Raw genomic sequence first — 18,524 nt, 5'->3', positions numbered from 1 at the left:
AAGAGAAAGATGTTCAACTAGTTATATGGAATAAGACAAACAATAGCCAGTTATGGTGAGCCTGTTCAATGTAATGCCAGTCAGGCAAAAACAGGTTTATAGAGCTCCGAGGTATGGAACCTCAGGTGGAAGAAATATATGTTATTGAGCAAGCAATTGTTTATCAACAGGCCTAGAGACAACATGTAGATTTTTCTTCTCATTTATTAATGGGATGTAGACATTACTGTTAGGCCAACATTAATTGCCCGACCATAACTGATGTTGAGAAGGTGCTGATGAACTGATTTCTTGAATCATTCCAGACAATGTTCTGTAGGTACAACCACAATGCTGTCAGGGACAGAGTTCCAAGATTTTTGCATAGTGACAATGAAGGAATGGTTATATAGTTCCGAGTCAGGATGAGTGTGTAGTTTTGAGAATAGCTTGCAAGTGGTGGTGGTGGTGATGGTGTCCCATGTGCCTAATCCCCTTGTCTTGCTTGGTGGTACAAGTCATGGGTTTGGAAGGTGGAGTTTATAGAAGGTGAGTTGTTGCAGTGCATTTGTAGATTGTAGACAAAGGTTTCACTCTGGTGGAATTTAAAGGATAGCCAGAATCCTCTGAGATAACCTTTGTTGGCCCCACAGAATTATTTCTTATGGTCAATGAGATGGAAATCTGCAAATATATAAGGTTGTCAGAAATGTTTATCATACCTATTAACACAGAAAAAAGTCTAGATTATACAACTGAGCAAAATTTGTAATAATTTACAAATTATGAGAAAAATATTGAGCAGCATGATCCATTTGAGCTCACTGACAGATCTTGAACAGACAGCAACACAGCCTGATGAATAAATCATTATGATAGATTCCAATTTGATGTCAGATGATAAGACAACACATGTCCAAGCGGAACATTTCAATGCTTCATTTTCCAAATAAGTATTAGTAGTACCAGTGACAGAGGTCACACCCCCAGGTAAGCAGCAACTCTCAAATAAAAATACTCAGGAAATGAACATGGTGGGCTCACCAGTAAAGCAAATATCCAGAATGACTGTAAGAATCCAACATAATCAACAAATTGAAACACAGCGTCTACATATTTTAACATTAGTTGGCTGGTGGTTGAAAATAAAGATTTGCTTAGGCAGGTTGAAGATGAGCTGCACAAAACTCCCTGGAAGGACCGCCACTGTGGTAGGACAACCAGTACCCACAGGTTCAGGACATGCTCAAGAAAGAACTACCCAGCACAGAGATCCAGAATGCAGTCAAGAAGACATTGTCCGACTTAGAAATCTATAACATTGCAGAAAAGAAAATCAGGGGATTTATCAGGGCAGCTGTCTTCAGTGAAGGAAATTCGTGAGATAAATGATGCTGCCGGATGATGGTATGTGACAATTGCCCTCTTCAGCCAGGGAAGAGTTCCTTCTGTGCAGAAAATTCAGGAGTATACAGGTGTTCTAGATGAGGTAATGGTCCAAATGCCAGGTCAAGCAGGAATGACACCCTTCACAAAAAACATCATATGGTCCAAAACCCAAGCAAGGTCTATAAGCTAAAGACTTACCATTCCTCCTAGTCTGACGAGAATGCAATCTCGGGAACCTGTGAAATTAAATGTGGGGGCAGGGAGATGGCGTGGTGTTAAATGTAATTATAGTGTATACAGTACATGAATGTGTATATGTAAATTATGGAAAAATACAGCACATAGGCTGCAGCGATGCAAGAAGGCAGTACACCACCACCTCCTCAGGGGCAACTTGGGATGGCCAATAAATGCTGGCCCTGCAACAATGCTCATGTCCACGAGGAAAATAAAGAATTAGCATGGGGGAGATGGGCCTGAAAAGGTTAATACTGAAGCCTACAGAAGATTAAGCTCCAATCAATCTGATGATGCCATAAGGAGGGGAAAGGCAGACAGTTCTGGTCTTGAGGAAGACAGGCTTACCATCATGCTCCCTAGTAATCTTTATAAGTTATATATTGTGCAAAAAACTAAGAACCTCTTATTGTCAGTCTAGCTAATGGTTTTAATCTACCAGTTTTGATCAAAAAAAACCTTATAGATCCAATGAGAAAAGGAGGTGGTAGTAACGATCTACCCAACCACGTTTGCAGTGGTAGGCAATGTATGCTCATTGAACAATAATCACCGGTGCAAGTACTAGTGCCAAAAATGTATATGTCGATGCTCACAAGTAAAGTAATGGTGTCAATGCAGTCCTTACAAATTTGCTTAAGCTGTCAGAACTCTCAAGAAGATGGCCATTTCAGTTAAGTCCTAGTTGATACGCTGTCATTCATAGGACTCTTTGGCAACAACAGTCAATCCCTCCGAGCAATTAATTTCTTATCAGTATCATTGTTCAAATTAATTCTGGTCTCCCTCCTATCGGATGGATGTGAAACTTGAAAGGGTTCAGAAAAGATTTACAAGGATATTGCCAGAGTTGGAGGATCTGAGCTATAGGGAGAGGCTGAACAGGCTGGGGCTGTTTTCCCTGGAGCATTGGAGGCTGAGGGGTGACCTTATCAAGGTTTATAAAATCAAGAGGGGTATGGATAGGATAAATAGACAAAGCCTTTTCCCTGGGGTGAGGGAGTCCAGAACTAGAGGGCATAGATTTAGGATGAGAGGGGAAAGATATAAAAGGGACCTAAGAGGCAACCTTTTCACTCAGAGGGTGGTGCATGTATGGAATGAGCTGCCAGAGAAAGTGGTGAAGGCTGATATAATTACGACATTTAAAAGACATTTGGATGGTTATTTGAATAGGAAGAGTTTAGAGGGATATGGGCCAAGTGCTGGCAAATGGGATGAGATTAGGTTAGGATATCTGGTCAGTATGGAAAAGTCGGGCCAAAAGGTCTGTTTCCATGCTGTACATCCTGTGACTCTATGACTTTATTTTGGATCCGAATTTTAAAACTGACAGCATGTATGGTGATCAGATATACATATCTGGCCTGCAATGAGTTGCTCATATTTTTATATTCTAAACTAATTGCTTTGTAAAAATTTCCATGCAGTCAATTTAAACATTCATTCAGAAAAGTAATGTAAGCAAAGTCAGTGAAGACGCAAATATTACACAAAGGACAGATAATTTGATTTTTAATTAATGGATGCTTTATCATGAAAGAAAGACTTACATGTTTGGGGTGGCATAGTGGCTCAGTGGTTAGCACTGCTGCGTCACAGCGCCAGGGACCTGGGTTCGATTCCAGCCTTGGGTGACTGTCTGTATGGAGTTTGCACATTCTCCCTGTGTCTGCATGGGTTTCCTCTAGGTGCTCCGGTATCTTCTCACAGTCCACAGATGTGCTGGTTAGGTGAATTGGTTATGCTTAAAAAATGACCCATAATTTGTATTCAAGGGTGTGTATTTCTGGGATAAATGCAGAGTAGTAGGGGAATGGGTCTGATGGGTTACTCTTTGGAGGGTTGGTGTCGACTTGTTGAGCCAGATGGCCTGTTTCTACACTGTAGGGAATCTGAATGTAGCACCCTCCACACCCTCAGGATGTCTCAAGTACTTCACTATCAGTGATGTGGGAAGCATGCAATTTGATCCCATTGACAGTAAGCAAGTAAGCGGACGGATTAATTGTTACAGATAAAATCAAAATACTGGAAATTTGAAATCAAACCAGAAATTGTTCCAGAAGCTTAGCAGGTCTGACAGCATCTGTGGAGAGAAGCAGAGATAACATTTCAAGTCCAGTGATTCTTCTCTGGAACAATTTTCCACTGATGCTGCCAATAAAATGTACTTATTTGGATTGTTTGTATTTCATATGTTTTAGGTTTTTGATTGAGGAGTAAATGTCAGCCAAGATATGAGGAGTTTTCCATACTCCTTTCCCTTTCTATGTTAAATTTTGTTTACAATAGCTGTTGAACTGAGTTAGAATCCAATTATCTGTTTTGTTCTGTTTGGGTTTGCGCTTATGTCTCTAAAAGATGATACATCGTCCAATGCTAATTGTGTTAACACAAATGGATCCTAAATAAGTAACAGTGGTTGTCACATGTTAAATTGCTTTTGCGGTAAAAAGGTTAAGATGCATGGAGCATACTGCTGCCAAATATCAATACTAAAATATGTTTATATTTCTTATTAAACTGCGTAAAATTTAATTTGTGTAAGGTTTTAGAGCTTACATTGGTTTCAGACTAAGGTTTCATATTTTGTTGTAGAAACTTAGAATAAGCCCTATTTCTTTTTCAACTGACAATCAAATTTCTACTTTTCGAATCTGAGTTTGCTTGTATTAGTAAATATATGTTTTCACCTCTGTTTCTCCTCAAGTTAAAAGAATTCAACAGGATATTAAGAGATTTAAAGGAAATCCTGGTTAACCAACAGCTAAATGAAAAATGACTACGTTTAAATTTTAGAGTTAGGCATTTAAAGTCTAAAACTTGCAATCAAGTTTCAAAAAGTGAACTAGTATGAATCTCTTTGCATGTTTGAAAGTTTCTAGCCAAAAAGTAGCCAAATTTCAGTTATGAAACATTTCAAACTGTATAAACATTTATTTCAAACAAGCTATCACTGCTGCATATGTACATAATGATTCATTTTGTTAATTTAGCCAAATTGGCAAAGATTAATTACACTGTGCTTTGTTAGCTAGATTGGGAAAAAAGCCAAAGGGCATGATGGCTGATAGCCAGGGCAAATGTAAAATTTATTGCTTTCAAGATAAAACATAAAACCATGTGGATTAAAAGATGACAAACACACCTAATTGGATTTCACAATAAATCCATATAGCCTTTATTGAGAAATGTACAATCCCCAGTACAGACGATTTTGAGCCTGAAACAACATAATTTAAGAGCAAAGGGTAACATTTTAATGAATTCCATAGAGAATCCTTCTTCTTGTCAGTGCGATTGTATTTTCATTATGTGTTCCTGAAATGCTTGAGAACATTAAAGATGGCAAGATTAAGCTGCACATAAACTGGAACAGGAATGGAATTTTCCATTGCTCTGAGCCCAGACATACAAAAAAAAACCCTCACTAATTAGGGCTAAACTGTAGTTCAGCTGTTTATTCTTAAAATGTATTTTTACAGTTGTTTGTAATTTACTGATTAAACTGTCCTGGTTGCTTTAAAATTTGTCTTTGTAGAGTCCAATCTGATTTCTGTTGTAACTGTTTACAATACGGGTCAAAGTTCTTCTAATCTATTGACTTCCAGCTCAGAAGGAGTGGCATCTGTTGCATTGTTTGTCTTGCTTGCTTTATAGGATTATTGGACTGGTATTATTATTATTTTCTTGCACTGTGATTAAAATATGCCTTATTTTCTGTTGCTGCTAGCAAAAAAACTTCATTTCTTCCCCCCTCCCTGAATGGTTATGAAATTTCCTGACATACTGGCCAGCATAGATATAAGGATCTCAGTGGAACAAATACTTTATTTAGGTGTATCATTCACTCAAGTCTCTGTCTGCTACTCTATTTCCTCATTTTTGTTCATGTTTATTCCCAATATACATTCCACTTCTCCACTATGTGATCTGTTGTTAAGGTGCACACCGGGTGCCCTCGAATTTCCCCCCTTTATTCCCCTATGACGACTTGTTTGAAATCATTGTAATTCCTTCTTTGTCACCTCTTTAAAATATGGCGTGTTCTTTAGTGTGTGCTAAATCAAAATGATGACCCTCACTTATGTTAGGGTTTGTTAACTAATATAAGTAAAAATGGATTGATGGTTATGTCTAATGGCTTAAAGATCATTTTTGTCATTAACCGAATGCTTCACTGTGAAGTTACATCAATGAAAACTGGATAATTCAAATGTTAAAAAAATGTGCTGGAGAAATTCAGCACGTCTGTGGAGAGAGAAAATGAGTTACATTTCAAGTTCAATAAGACTCTTCTTCAACTTGAAACAATTGGCAGAACCGTGTTTTTTGAGAGTAAATATGGGGACAGGCCTAAAGGGTGGGATGGGTTCGTAAGGTTTTTAATGTATCTCTCAGCTATAGCATGTGCCAGTATCTTCTTGGCTCCAACATCTGGATGCATATTTAAAAATATTCAATCAGCACTTCATTCTCTGCACTCCAGGAGAATCACTTAACCTCTGTTCATCACCTCCCATCCATCTCTGGAGACCAGGAAAAGAGCAGCATCATGCTTTAGTGACACCTCCTCAGAGGTTCTCCTGAAGGCTATCATGGAGAAAAGGGAAGTCTTTTCTTGAGGGATGGCAACAAGATGCCATCCTGACTGACAAAGGCAGCCTGGACGGAAGGGGTTGTGGAGGTCAGTTCCCGTGGGTGCCTCAGGAGAACCTGGCTCCTATGCTGCAAGAAGGTGAATGACCTGTGGACTGTACCACTGTTTACTCAATGTTGCATGTTCAAGAGAGTGAGTTAGAATCATGAAGTTGCCACCCCACAGGATTGGCATGATACAGGAAGTTGGGTACCAGGCATTTCCAGCTGAGGGACCTTGACCAAAACCCCTCCTCCCCCGTCACCCCCTCCCTGCACCCACCAACCCAGCCTCCACTTTCAGTAGGAGAAAGTGAGGATTTCAGATGCTGGAGATCAGAGTTGAGAGTGTGTGGTGCTGGAAAAGCACAGCAGGTCAGTCAGCGTCTGAGGAGCAGGAGAATCGATGCTCTGGGAATGAGCTCTTCATCAGGAATGAGGCTTGAAGGTCGGGGGCTGAGAGATAAATGGGAGGGGGTGTGGGGTTGGGGAGAAGGTAGGTGAGAATGCGACAGGTAGATGAAGGTGAGGGAGAAGGTGATAGGTTGGAGAGGAGGGTGGAGTGGATAGGTGGGAAAGGTGATGGACAGGTCAGGAAGGCACTGCCGAGTTAGAGGCTTGGGATTGGCATAATGTGAGGGGAGGGGAAATGAGGAAACTGGTGAAATCCACATTGATCTCGTGTGTTTGCAGGGTCCCAAGGCGGAATATGAGGCATTCTTCCTCCAGGCTTTGGGTGGTAAGGGTTTGGCGATAGAGGAGCCCCAGGACCTGCATGTCCTTGGCAGAGTGGGAGGGGGAGTTGAAGTGTTCAGTCACAGGGCGGTAGGGTTGGTTGGTGCGGAGGTGTTCTCTGAAACAATCCACAAGTTGGCGTCCTGTCTCCTTGATGTCGAGGAAACCACATCAGGTGCAACAGATACAGTTCCTGTCTCCCCGATGTCTCCACTTGCAGTAGCCCCATTTGCACCAGGAGAGGGAGAGGTTTATTGTGCACTAACAAGGAGGAGCAGTAAAGGACAGTTACCTAGGGATTGTTCCCTTAGGAGAGTCCAGAAGTGTCATTCCTCACCATGCCCTTCCTTCCAGGATGCAGGCACCTCCATCAGCCCAACAAGTCCACTCCACTATTCAATATGATCATGGCTGATTACCTATCTCAATACCAAACTCTGTCTCTCACCCCAAACCATTTGACATCTCTGACCTCGAGAAATTAACTACTTCCTTCTTAAATTTACTTAGTGACCTGGTCTCCCCAGCTTTTTGTGGAAGAGAATTCCATAGGTGCACCACCCACTGCTTGAAGAAATTTCTCCTAATCTCAGTTTGAAATGTCCTGTCCAGCATCCTGAGACTGTGACCCTTTGGTTTGGAATTCCCAGAGACAGGAATCGTCATCACTGCATCCAGACTGTCTGGCCCTGCAAGAATTTTATATGTTTTAATGAGATTGCTCTCATTCTTCTAAAGTCCAATGAATACAGAAGCAGTGAAGCCAATCTCTACTCATACAACAAACTTATTATCCCAAAAATCAGTCTGGTGAATTTTCTCTTCACTCCCGCTCAATGTAATAAATGTAATCTGCTGCCACTGTGATGTGATACCTGGATTTGTTAATGGCCACTGCTGTTAACCCACATTTTTCTGCAGTGATGGGCTTTTATCTTCAGCAGGATATTCATGCCTAATGATGTGTTACTTTTGTTAGCCCCTATGACATAAGAATGAGATGTGGGTAATATAATACTGAAGGGTTCAATCGACATTTATTGCAGATCCTGGTATCTACTTATATTACAATCACAGGCACATGCATGTCTAAGTTCAAGATAAACACTTCTGATGTAAACTGTAGCATGTTTCCCTCACTGTGTAATGCTTCAGTAGGATGGAGTCTGAGGCGTTTATACCATCAGGTCACATGCCATAATGTGGCGATGGTAATATGAGCATAATACATACTTGCTGTGAGGCATTATAGAACACCTCTACAGCAACTAAACATTATCTTAGGAAAGGAACCCAAAATTGCACACACCACTCCAAGTGTGGCCTCACCAAGGCCCTGTAAAGCTGCTGCAAGACTTCCTTGCTCCTATGCCAAACCCTTTTGCAATAAAGGGCAAAATATCATCTGCCTTTCCAACTGCTTGCGGCACCTGCATTCTTGTTTTCCTTGCCCGCAGTGCAACAACACCCAGGCTCCTTTTTACCTCAAAATTTCCAAATATATCACCATTTAAATAATAATTAAGTAACAATAAGCCACTTTTGTTTGCCCACTGAAGTGCCACATTTTACTGCAATGAACACTGAAATCACTTTCTGTGGGTGGGTGTCAACACTCTGTTCAACCTGCCCCTTTGCACAGATATTGTACCTCGTACCACAGTCAAAGAACAAAGAGAAATACAGCACAGGAGCAGGCCCTTCAGCCCTCCAGGCCTGTGCTGATCATCAGGCCCTAACTAAACTAAAGAACAAACCTTTTGCCTTTTTGTGGTTTGTATCCTTCTATTCCCTCCCTATTCATGTAACCATCCAGGTACCTCTTAAATGTCACCAACATGCCTGTTTCCACCACCTCTTCTGGCAGTGCGTTCCAGGTTCCTATCACTCTCTGTGTGAAAAACTTCCTTTGCGCATCTCCCTTAAATTTTTCCCATCTCACCTTGAACCTCCTGTGGCTTCTTCCAATCTGTAAAGGCTTCATGTTAAGTTTGTAATTTGCTGGGAACCAGGCATTATAGAATCCCTACAGTGTGGAAGTAGGCCATTCGGCATATCGAGTCCACACTGACCCTACAAAGAGCATCCCACTCAGACCCATTCCCCTACCCCTGTAACTCTGCATTTCCCACAGCTAAGCCACCTCGCCAGCACATCCCAAGATGATATGAGCAATTCAGCATGGCCAATCCACCTAACCTACACATCTTCAAATTGTGGGAGGAAACCGGAGCACCCAGAGAAAACCCACGCAGATACGGGGAGAATGTGTAAACTCCACACAGACAGTCGCCCAAGGTAGGCACAAGTAAAGCACTGACTAAGAACCTTTTATTTCAGATGCTCACACCTCCACAGCCAGTATGTGTCTGAGCCCCTGGCTCCGCCCTTGTGAGTTACCTAACTAGATCTCTTAAAGGGGCAGCACTGCAATGACAGATATGACAAACTGTTTACGTTTTCCTTTTAGACTGTCCTGAGGAGTGCTGATCACTGTCATGATCATATGAGCATCATGTGGAGTAGTGCAGAGAGCACGGAAGCTGTCACTCTCTGGAAGGAACATAACATTCTGGAGCATGGGAACTTAAACTAGATGTCTGGGTTGCGGGAGGTTTATCACTATAGACTAATCCCTCTACATCTCTGTCATAGATGAATTCCCCTTGCAAACTTGGGTTTGCGTCATATAAACACAGCCCACTGATTGCTTTTGAGCCTCCCCTGACCTTGCTAGTCTCTGTCACTGCTATACCAAAGCATCTAAAGCAAAGACCGTTCCCTCCGTGACTACCTGGTCAGGTCCACGCCCCCCTCCAACCCACCCTCCCATCCTGGCACCTTCCCCTGCCACCACAGGAATTGCAAAACCTGCGCCCACACCTCCTCCCTCCCCTCCATCCAAGGCCCTAAAGGAGCCTTCCACATCCATCAAAGTTTTACCTGCACATCCACCAATATCATGTATTGCATCCGTTGCTCCCGATGCGGTCTCCTCTATACTGGGGAGACTGGACGCCTCCTAGCAGACCGCTTTATGGAACATCTCCGGGACATCCGCACCAATCAACCACACCGCCCTGTGGCCCAACATTTCAACTCCCCCTCCCATTCTGCCGAGGACATGGAGGTCCTGGGCCTCCTTCACTGCCGCTCAATCACCACTAGACGCCTGGAGGAAGAACGCCTCACCTTCCGCCTTGGAACACTTCAACCCCAGGGCATCAATGTGGACTTCAACAGTTTCCTCATTTCCCCTTCCCCCACCTCACCCTAGTTCCAAACTTCCAGCTCAGCACTGTCCCCATAACTTGTCCTACCTGCCTATCTTCTTTTCCACCTATCCACTCCACCCTCCTCCCTGACCTATCACCTTCATCCCCTCCCCCACTCACCTATTGTACTCTATGCTACTTTCTCCCCACCCCCATCCTCCTCTAGCTTATCTCTCCACCTTCAGGCTCTCTGCCTTTATTCCTGATGAAGGGCTTTTGCCCGAAATGTCGATTTTACTGCTCCTCGGATGCTGCCTGAACTGTTGTGCTCTTCCAGCACCACTAATCCAGAATCTGGTTTCCAGCATCTGCAGTCATTGTTTTTACCAAAGCATCTAAAGTATGTGTTAAAGTTCAGGAATGGGTTTTAGAATTTAGAACATTCTGACTCAAAGGTCAGAGTGCAACAAGCTGTCTCAAATTGATATGGTCATCGCCAGGGAAATATTTGGCCATTTCTGTTTCATGTTTGTGGTTATCTATGCCAGGGCTGTCTGTTCACTGGCCCGTCTGAGTTACGATTATGGAGTTTATTAAACAGTTATATTTTGGGACTGTATCTTTAAAATAAAATTGAGGCGGTTCATATCAATGTGGATGGTAGTCTGGCTGATGGCAAGTCTGGGTGGCTTGATCAGAGATCAAAGGGAGTCCAGATTGATTTACTGAGAGGAAGGTGGAAGACTTTTACAGTTGGAGACAATGGCAGCAGCCTGTGTATTGATAGTGGACAGAGTATGGAGCTCCAAGGTCTCAGAAACGTATTGAGGATCTTGGGTTGTTGACAGCTGTGTTTTGAACTGTTCATTTGCTTCCAAGTTAAAAGACAATTGGGTTCTCAAGGACAGCTGATTGGCATTTATAACTGAATCCAAGGCCTAAGTGCCATGAATGTGGACTCTGAGAGGGGAAGGGACCATAATATCCGTGAAAGCTCACAGGCAAGATTAGTCTACAGATTCCAGAAGGGAAGAATAGCGAGAGGTAGCAAGATGTTGTGACTCAACTTGCAAGAATGTGGGAGAGATCTTACACTAGGATAGATTTTAAAAAGTAGATGATAGGAACATTCAGTATGTCAGGCGGTATTTCTGGGAAAAGAAACAATCAACATTTCAGGTTAATGTTCTTTTATTAAAACCGGAAAAAGTTTAAGATTGTTACAACCAGACCGCAGGTAAGATTCCCCAAGTTATTCCAGTTACAGGTAGATACCCAAATCATTCACCTCCCAGCCGAAGACACATGAACTGACTCTTCGGCTTTATTCACCCATCCCTCTTTGATTGGTCACAACATGTTTCATTTAAAAAGGACCACTTTCTTCAGGATTCCTTTCTCCCAGACCGCATGAATTTATGTTTTGAAACGAGACAAGCCAATCAGGCTTTTTTGAGTGAACAACAGAGTGAGTTTCTTAGTGACTAACTATGAAAAGGAATGATAACACAACACACATGAATACAGATTAGAGATAAGAAGTGAATCAAAAAAAGAATAGAAGTGAAGAGATATATTGATGAGTCTCTCTGGGTCATTCATGAAGAGTAAGTAGTGGAATGTTGATAATTGAATACTAAATGAGAATTGTCTGGTCTGACTCTTTCTAAACCTTGCATTGTTTTAAAATCTAATTTTAACCTCCTCTCACCCTTTACAGCTCCAGTGGGAAGAGTCCCAATATCTCATGTCACTCTTCTCAACTTTAGTTTCCCATTCCCACTTCCTAGTAGAGCTACACTGTTACTCTATGATTTTAAACTCCTTTCTGTGATGGAAATGTCCACCTCTCCTGGCACTTCATATCACCCATACTAATCTGTGCTCCTCTACTGACCCACCTCTGGCCCCTAATGCCCTCCATGCCAAGTTTAGTGATATCTCAATGAAACTCCTAAGTCCCCATTCACCCCTTATTCCCCTCATATGTCCACCCAGTGCAATTATATGACAACTCACACCCACCATCACAACATTCATGGAGACTCACCCTCACATCAACCATGAGCAGAGCTCAGGGGCCACACTGCACACAGTACTCCGACTGTGGGCTAACCATTGTTCGTACAAATTTCACATTATTTCGTTGCCCTATTTCTGCGATCCTAACAGCACTTATGCTTTCTTCATGGCTTTATTTGCCCGCTCTCATACTTGCCAATATTGGAAAGCCAGCGGAACTCCACTGAAGCGTGACAAAACCTCCACCAGTCATTCTGCTGACTCGCAGCTTGGCCCTGCCAAGCAGATTCCTGGAAATGATGGGCTCATAGAAAACTTATGTCCAACTATTCAAATTGTGATTACAGTCAATGTAACTGAATACAATACAATCTATGCTGGCATATTGGAATAATACTCCCTATTCTAAATAATTTCAGGTATTCCATACAGGGGCTCCGAATTATATGATGAAGCCTTCTATCTATTTCCTCACTGATTGCCTTGAGGACTTTGGTTGAAACACATCTGGTTGAATTTCTTCATGACACAAGCTTCACTGACCTCTAGACATGTTCGAAGTTTCTAAGCCAGTTTTGACAAGATCTGGAATTTGTCCACAATCTTGGTTCATTCAAACTGACGTGAAACATTAATTTAGTGCAGCTGCAATTTCAAACGCACACACACATCCTGTAAATGAGTCCTCAATGATTTTCTGAAGGGATAAATTACTTTCTGCCATCTTTCCATCCACATTTAAGAGCAAACAAAACCAACAGGACAGCAGAGTGAAAGTTAGTAATTGGACAACTTCTTCATCTCTAGGATCCAAGCAACAAATCACTCTCTAGTTAGTAACGGGGTAAGCTAGACCTCAGCAGTTGCACACAATGGACATTCATTAATCCACCTTCTTTTTTTAGCATTGCAGTTGATGGAAAATAAAGCTAGGCATGGGTTCCAGACACATTAGCATCCACTTTGCTTTGCTGTTGCTTAAAGAGAGGATAATGAAGACCTTTGTTTTGTGTGTAGGGTATTGATGACTGCCTAAATGCAGCAAATTGTTGTAAACAGAAATGTTGAAAATGGCCACCGGTCCATTCTGGAAGCATCCTGAAGCATGGAAATTGGAGATCACAGTGACCTTGACAGGCATTGGCAGTGCCATCCTAGCCCTATTCTGTGGCTGCAGTTCTGTTTCAAACATGAGCTGTGAAATCACAGAAATGTTAAACTGCAGAAGGAGATCATTTGGCCCACTGTCCACACTGGCTCTCCAATTGTACATTATGACTATGACATTGTCCTATTTCTTCCCCGTAACACTGCACATTGTTTCCAATCAAATAGTCATCTAATGTCCTCTTGAATGTCTCGATTTAACTTACCTCTGCCACACTTTCAGATAGTGCTGCCCATACCCTAGCTATGTGCTATGAGACCTTTTTTTCTCACATCACCGTTGCTTTTTTTTTGAAACTTACTGTAAATCTGTGCTCTCATCCTCAATCTTTGTACAAGTGGAAACTGCTCTCCAGTCCTTTCATGATTTTGAACAGTCTCCTCTCAGCCTTCTCATCTCTGAGAAAAACAACTTTTTCAATAAACCTTTATATCTGAAGTTTTTCAATTCTCGGTAAAAACAAGGACTGCAGATGCTGGAAACCAAATTCTAGTTTAGAGTGGTGCTGGAAAAGCACAGCAGTTCAGGCAGCATCCGAGGTGCAGGAAAATTGACGTTTCGGGCAAAAGCCCTTCATCAGGAACATTGATTTTCCTGCCCTTTGGATGCTGCGTGAACTGCTGTGCTTTTCCAGCACCACTCTAATCTTTCTCAATTCTCGACCTATTCCTGGAAATCTCTTTTGGTTCTCTCCAATACAGTTACATCTTTCCAGCAATTTGGCACCCAAGACTGTATGCAGTACTCCAACTCACGGCTAATTAATGTCCTTTACAAGTTCAACATAACTGCCTTGATCTTGTAATCTATGCTACTATTAATAAAGCCGAGGATACAATATGTTTTATTGACTGCTCTCTATCTGTACTGCCACCTTTAATGACTTATGTTCATATACACCCAGATCTCTTTTCTCCTGTGCACCCTTTAGGGTAGTACTCTTCATTTTATGCTGTCTCTCTATCATTTCTCTACCAAAATGTATCTTTTCACACTTCTCTACATTGAACTTCATCTGCCAGCCATTTGCCATTCCACCAGTTTATCAAAGTCATAGTGTGCAATGTTTCTAAGTTTTATATCATCCACAAAGGTTGAAATTTTCCCCATTACACAAAGATCTATATCATTAATATATATCAGGAAGAAGCAAGTGTCTGAGGGAACTCCACTTTAAGTCTTGCACCGATTTACAATTTATCCATCAAACATTACTTTCAGTTTCCTATCACTCAAGTCAATTTTGTATTCATGTTGCTGCTATCCTTTTTATTCCATGAACTCTAACTTTGTTCACAGGTCTGTTGTGTGGCACTGTATCAAAGACCATTTGGAAGTCCACATACTCCACATTAACAGCTCTACTCTCATAAGCCCTCTCTGTTACCTCTTCAAATACCCCAGCAAGTTATTTAAAAGCAATTTTTCCTCTTGAAATCCATGCTGGCTCTCCATAATTAAAACATATTTGTCCATGTTATTGTTTCTCAAATTCTCCCTATCACTGAAGTTCAAGTGACTGGTCTGTAATTAACTCTAACACTCTTTTTCTGTACAGAAGTGTAATGTTTGCAATTCCCCAGTCCTCTGCAACCACCGCTAAGTTTAATGAAGTTTGCAAAATCACAGCAAAATTAGAAACTAAGAGAACCTAAGTCAAAATCGACAATTTCCACCCTCACTTTCTTCAGTACCCTTGCACGCATCTCATCTTATCCTGGTGTCATTAAATAGAGACAGTCTTCAGAAACAGATATTAGGGTTTAGATCAAAGTGGTGCTGGAAAAGTACAGCAGGTCAGGCAGCATCTGAGGAGCAGGAAAATCGACGTTTCAGGCAAAAGCCCTTCATCAGGAACTGAAACGTCGATTTTCCTGCTCCTTGGATGCTGCCTGACCTGCTGTGCTTTTCCAGCACCACTCTGATCTAAACTCTGGTTTCCAGCATCTGCAGTCCTCACCTTTGCCTTTCAGAAACAGATGGTCCATCCAACAGCTCTTCCTTATTAATTGTGAACCCCTTTAGTGACTGACCTTCCTTCTCTGTCACCATAGTCTGAGGAATACAGTACTTGTTTCTTTGATAATGGCATATGCAAAGTACTAATTTAATACCTCAGTCATGCCCCTTGACTCCAACTGTAAATTTGCTTGTTGGTCCACAGTTGACTGACTTCTCATTTTATCACCCTTTTTATTATGTCTGTGTTTGTAGAAGATTTTGGGATTTCCTTCCTTTAAAAGAAACCTGTTCAGAACCTCCAACATAGGTTGGGATTTGAATGCAGACCTTGTGGCCCAAAGGTAGGGACATGATCACTACACCACGTTAGCTGTCAATCTCTTTCCATTTTTCCTCTTAGGTTCTCTTAGTTTCTAATTTGCCTCCCTTCAACCCCCTCTGCACTGCTTGATTCTCAATTGCATTTTCAACTTGACAACTATAATAAGAACACTTAGTCTTCTTTCAGTTAATTTCCACCTCTTTTGTCATCCAGAGAGCTCTAGATTTATTTGTCCTCCATTTTCTCCTTTGAGGAAATATTATCTTGACTATGGCCAAACCATAATTTAAAAATGTGTTGCTGGAAAAGCGCAGCAGGTCAGGCTGCATCAAAGGAGAAGGAGAATCGACATTTCGGGCATAAGCCCTTCTTCAGGAATCCCTTGGATCCCTTGGGGCCTTGGAGGGAAGTGATGGGGGAGGTGTGGGCACAAGTTTTGCATTTATTGCAGTTGCAGGGTAAGGTGCCAGGAATGGAGGTTGGTTTGGTGGGGGTGTGGACCTGACGAGGGAGTCGCGGAGGGAGTGTTCTTTCCGGAATGCTGATAGGGGAGGGGAGGGAAATATATCCTTGGTGGTGGGGTCTGGTTGGAGGTGGCGGAAATGACGGAGGATAATACGATGTATCTGGAGGTTGGTGGAGTGGTAGGTGAGGACCAGTGGGGTTCTGTCCTGGTGGCGATTGGAGGGGCGGGGTTCAAGGCCGAGAAGTGGGAAGTGGAGGAGATGCGGTGGAGAGGATCGTCGATCACGTCTGAGGGGAAATTGCAATCTTTGAAGAAGGAGGCCATCTGGGTTGTTCGGTATTGGAATTGGTCGTCCTGGGAGAAGGTGCGGCGGAAGCGAAGGAATTGGGAATATGGGATGGCGTTTTTACAGGGGGAAGGGTGGGAGGAGGTGGGAGTCAGTCGGTTTATAGTAAATGTCTGTGTTGAGTCGGTCGCCCGAGATAGAAATGGAAAGGTCTAGGACGGGGAGGGAGGAGTCTGAGATGGTCCAGGTAAATTTGAGGTCGGGATGGAAGGTGTTAGTAAAGTGGATGAACTGTTCAACCTCCTCGTGGGAGCACAAGGTTGATCCTTCCATATCCGTCATAAATTCACCTGCGCCTCCACACACATCATTTACTGCATCCGCTGCACCCGATGTTGCCTCCTCTACATTGGAGTGACAGGCCGCCTACTTGCGGAACGTTTCAGGGAACACCTCTGGGACACCCGCACAAACCAACCCAACTGCCCCGTGGCTGAACGCTTTAACTCCCCCTCCCACTCCGCCAAGGACATGCAGGTCCTTGGCCTCCTCCATCGCCAGACCATGGCAACACGATGCCTGGAGGAAGAGCGCCTCATCTTCCGTCTAGGAACCCTCCAACCACAAGGGATGAATGCAGATTTCTCCAGCTTCCTCATTTCCCCTCCCCCCACCTTATCTCAGTCCCAACCCTCGGACTCAGCACCGCCTTCTTGACCTGCAATCTTCTTCCCGACCTCTCCGCCCCCACTCCCTCTCCGGCCTATCACCCTCACCTTAACCTCCTTCCACCTATTGCATTCCCAACGCCCCTCCCCAAGTCCCTCCTCCCTACCTTTTATCTTAGCCTGCTTGGCACACCCTCCTCATTCCTGAAGAAGGGCTTATGCCCAAAATGTCGATTCTCCTGCTCCTTTGATGCTGCCTGACCTGCTGCGCTTTTCCAGCAACACATTTTTCAGCTCAATACTGCTATCTTGTAGTCTATGAGCTTGGTGTCAAGTTTAAGGTAAATGTCATCAAACACTCTATTCCACAGATGACCAAAGTCTGCACTGGCAAATTGGAGGTGCATTTTATCATTTTGATGTCTGCGCTCTGTGAAAGAATCTTCCTGTGGTATGGAAATTGATGCAGGTTGTCCAATGGCTCACTTGATGGTCAATGGGAAGTAATGCACAATGGGAGCAGAACAGAAGAGGACCTCCATCTTCTGGATGTTTAGCTTAAGGTTTCTTCTCCTTTATATGCATGAGTGCATCAATGATTGTTTGGAGCTTGACCTCTGAGTGTATGCATGCACGCAAGCATTGCCTTCATATTTCTTGCCAGCATTTGGCTCAATCTATCTGGCCCAGCTCAGTTCTTGCTGTGTTGAAGTCAGATCTCCCCCTGTTAATTATTCTCACTCTGGATTGGCCATTGCTCTTTTCCACAGCCCAAGGTTTATGATACATTGATTACAGTCCAATAAATATTCCCCCACTAACATTTACTTTACTTAGATCACCTCATTTCGAAGAAATAAGTCTAGAAGTGCCTGCCTTCTTGTTGGACTGGATACATACTGCTGTAGAAAATTCTCTTGAACAAAATCTACAAATACTTATCCTTCTCTGTCCTTGACAGTACCACTGTCTTACTCTAGATTCAGATAAAATGCTTGATTATAATTGCTCTATAATGTTTGCACCTCTTTCCCTGCAGATTTGTTCCTCTACTTGCTTATCATTTTCTAAAGTAGTGCCAATCCCCCCTCCCACTTCCATGTATGCTGATATTTCTTTCTGATCTTCTCTCCCAGTTCTCACACCCCTGCTGGTAAGTTTTTAGTTGGTACCAATGACATAGAAAGGAAGGGAGATATGGCCTGGAGTCAGACTTAAAGGAGGTAGGGATAAAATTATCAAACAAGGCATTGAAAATAGTAATTACCGGATCACTCCACACCATGCACAAGATGAGTGAAGTAGGAGGGTAAGACGGATGAATGTGTGGCAGGCAATGCAATGCAGGAGGGAGAGCCTGAGATTCCTGGGATGTTGCAATTGGCTCAAGGGGAGTTGGGTCACATGTGGGCAGGTTGCATCAGAATAGAGTCC

The 18,524-nt window shown here is 42.8% G+C and overlaps 2 long non-coding RNA genes across 2 annotated transcripts in view; one reads left to right on the top strand and one right to left on the bottom strand.

Annotated features, from left to right (window-relative positions):
- Nucleotides 1–4,420, bottom strand: part of LOC148148944 (uncharacterized) — a 93,456-nt gene extending 89,036 nt beyond the window's left edge. The window contains exons 1-2 of the long non-coding RNA XR_015758423.1: nucleotides 4,302–4,420; nucleotides 3,159–3,694 (exon numbers count right to left, since the gene is read on the bottom strand). This is a non-coding gene — a long non-coding RNA (uncharacterized LOC148148944). The remainder of the gene's footprint in view (nucleotides 1–3,158; nucleotides 3,695–4,301) is intronic.
- LOC122552768 (uncharacterized) overlaps nucleotides 1–18,524 on the top strand; it is a 144,987-nt gene that overhangs the window by 46,245 nt on the left and 80,218 nt on the right. The window lies entirely within an intron of this gene.

The sequence above is a fragment of the Chiloscyllium plagiosum genome, unplaced genomic scaffold (genome assembly GCF_037043375.1).
Source record: "Chiloscyllium plagiosum isolate Xiang-an unplaced genomic scaffold, Cpla_swu_hap1 HiC_scaffold_10, whole genome shotgun sequence".
Lineage (NCBI taxonomy): Eukaryota > Metazoa > Chordata > Chondrichthyes > Orectolobiformes > Hemiscylliidae > Chiloscyllium > Chiloscyllium plagiosum.
Note: the sequence above shows the minus strand (reverse complement) of the source record. Positions and strands in the feature narration are given on the sequence as shown.